The sequence below is a fragment of the Lathyrus oleraceus genome, chromosome 2, assembly GCF_024323335.1.
Source record: "Lathyrus oleraceus cultivar Zhongwan6 chromosome 2, CAAS_Psat_ZW6_1.0, whole genome shotgun sequence".
Classification (NCBI taxonomy): Eukaryota; Viridiplantae; Streptophyta; class Magnoliopsida; order Fabales; family Fabaceae; genus Lathyrus; species Lathyrus oleraceus.
This window is the reverse complement of record NC_066580.1, coordinates 7,689,515-7,692,715: the sequence shown is the minus strand read 5'-3', so window position 1 is coordinate 7,692,715 and position 3,201 is coordinate 7,689,515. Positions and strand designations below refer to the sequence as shown.

At 25.1% G+C, this 3,201-nt stretch overlaps 1 non-coding gene across 1 annotated transcript; it reads left to right on the top strand.

Moving 5' to 3' along the window:
* Window positions 1-2,625: 2,625 nt before the first annotated feature.
* Window positions 2,626-2,697, top strand: TRNAC-GCA (transfer RNA cysteine (anticodon GCA)). Its single transcript has one exon. It is a non-coding gene; the product is annotated as a tRNA-Cys (tRNA).
* Window positions 2,698-3,201: the final 504 nt, after the last annotated feature.

Below are 3,201 nucleotides of genomic sequence, written 5' to 3'. Positions count from 1 at the left end.
AAGAGGTGTCTACCACTAGGTATCTTACTTTCACCTTTCTAAAGTGCCTACCCTATATAAAGGCGGTGTTAAAAGTAATATAACCTCATATGTTGGCATGTTCCCCCATGAAGCCTACTAGACTACCTCGGTATGAGTGAATTTTCTCAGGGACCGGGTTTAATCCTTCGAATATTTCCCATTATAGAATGTCATTTGAACGGGTCGGGTCAATGATGATTTTTTACATCTTATTTAATGATTTGTACCTCCATCATCACCAGGTCGTCTTTGTGAAGAATAAGCCTTTAACGATTCCTTGTTGGAAAAATGAGGTATGGAATTTGAGAGAACTAGTCCCCATATTTCTAATTCAAATAGTTTTGCTTATCCATTCACATATTTACACTCAAAATTGATGGTGTATTAACTTTTTAATTACATGTAAATTTAAGAACGCGACACACCATCATATATGAATCCTCGTGGGACATGAAAAGTTAACAATATAAGTGAAGTGACATTAAAAAAATGGATATGTCATCAATTTTGAATACAAAAAGTGATCAAGGGACCGAAAATGTTCGAGTTTGAAATATGAGAAATAATTTTGTGAATGGCCTAAAAGAGGGAACCATAAGTGTTATTAAACCTAAACTTTAATAATTAATTTATTGAAATTATGTTATTTTAAAAATAAACCTCTTACCAAAATTACAAAATATGAATATTAATTAGTTTATTTTTAAAACTAATTAAATATAATTTTTGTGAAATTGTTGTTTTTCACTTATTGAAAAATGGTGTAAAGGATAGATTGAACAAATACTTTCATAATTTTTATTTAGTGAATGGTATGACCTCTTACGATATCCTAATATATGATATATTAAAGCAGAGGATCAAAACTAGAACTATTATGATCAAATTAAAAAATATGAGGTAAAAGAAGAGTTGTAAAATATGAGTAATACTAGGGCGGTTGGACTAGACAACATACATATTAAAGTACATACAAGTTTTTGAGTAGAGGCATTGTGTGACTCACAAAAGTTTTTAGCAAAATTATGAGGTCAAAGTACATGTTTGATGATTGATGAAGAAACACTTTTAAGTCCAACCTATAAGAATAAGGAGAATATATAAAATTGTACAAATTATAGAGAGATTAAACTTATGAGCCATGTCATAAAATTATAGAAAATATTGATGCGAACGAATACTAAAAAAATAGACTCAAGATATTGTTAATCAATTTAATTTATGCTTGGAAAATCAACCAGAAAATCGATCTATTTACAACGATATGTGATAGAGAAGTGTCTAATGAATAAAAAGACATGCACTTAGTTTGTTTTTTCAGAAGATATATGATAGAGTGTCTAGATTGCACCAAAGTTCAACCTTAAACTCTTACATTTTTACTTTATTTTTGGATGTACTTACGAAACACATCATAGAGTTAGAATCAAAATGTGTACTTTTTTACAGATGATATAATCCTATTTAGAGAGTCGAGACTCAAAAGAGAAATTAACTAAGAGGTTGGAGACATAACTTAAAAGCGTATGAATTTTGCTTGAGTGGAAATAAGACATAATATATGAAATATAAATTTTTTATAAAAAAAAAAAAATATATTTCTAACTTAGATGTGAAGGTTGAAGATCATATCATACCAGAAGTTATACATTTTAAATATTTTGGATACATAGTATAAAACAAAGAAGAAATAAAAGTGATCTTAACCATCAAAGTCAAACTGAGTGTTTGAATTGAAAAAAAAAACCTTAAATATTTTTATATGATAAAAAAATCAATTAAACTAAAAATATATATATATTATTAAACAAATACAAGACTCTTGATGTTGTATGAGATAAAAAAAATTAGATTGTAAGAAATGAACTAAGTATATATATATATATATATATATATATATATATATATTATATATATATATATATATATATATATATATATATATATATATATATATATATATATATATATATATATATATATATATATATATATATATATATATATATAATTGTTTATTACAATCTACAGATTTATCTACTCAAATCTTTTTTTATTTAAAATATTTTTTTTGTCTATAAATTTATTTTTAAAAAGCATATATATTTATTTAATTTTTTAGAATTCTTTGTCAATTAATAAATTTTAAAATATTAAGAAAAGTAGTAATTCTTTCAGACAATTATACTTTTATTTAAATATAATAAATATCATATTGTCATTTTAAATAATTTAATAAAATAAGTATTATTCTATTTTGTTATCATGTATGCATCACACACATGATAAATATTTATTATTTATATACCATAACTTAACTCTTTTTAGCTCTATTCCTATTACTATATGTTTATCTTATTATGGTCCTCAAACGTTTTTGTTTTATCAAAATTCTTGAATTCTTTCAAAATCTCAATTTAATATACTCTTAATGTCTGTGTGACGTTTGAGGTAAGATTATTTTCAACGATAATTTCTTTCTTCAAAGAAAGTGAACCTTACAATTCGAGAAGCTATTGGTTGATGAATAACAAGTTTATGAATCAGTACTACTTGTTGATGTTCTTAAGGTATTAATTATTTATCAAGCTTGGTTAACACCAAGGGTCCATAGCTCAGTGGTAGAGCATTTGACTGCAGATCAAGAGGTCACCGGTTCGAACCCGGTTGGGCCCTTTTTGAGTGGTCTGTTTAGATGCTTTTTCATATTTCGCTTAAATAAAAAAGCTGTATTTTACTTACTATTTGATCGATCTTCTAGCGAAACAGATACTACATCCATATCTATTTTTTTTTTTAATTTTTAATTCTTACATATAATTTTTTATGCACTTTTTTAATTCTTACATATAATTTTTTATGCACTTTAATATGTGTGTTTTTTCCTTTCAAACATATTCTTTATTAATGCTATTAATTTATCTTAAAATATAAAAAGTTAAAGATGCACATTTTTATAGTGTATTTTTTAAAAATTAACATATAAACTAAACACATTAAATTCATTATTGTGGAATTGTGAAAGTTAGTTGAGAATGAGTAATAGTTCTTAAGAGTGATTTTATTATCTTAAAATGATTTTTTGAAAAATAAACACTCTCATTAGTGAGCTTCTTATCTACTCTAAAGTGCGTTACAGATGTGGAGATGTTTAATATAGTCTAAGAAATGTATTACTCT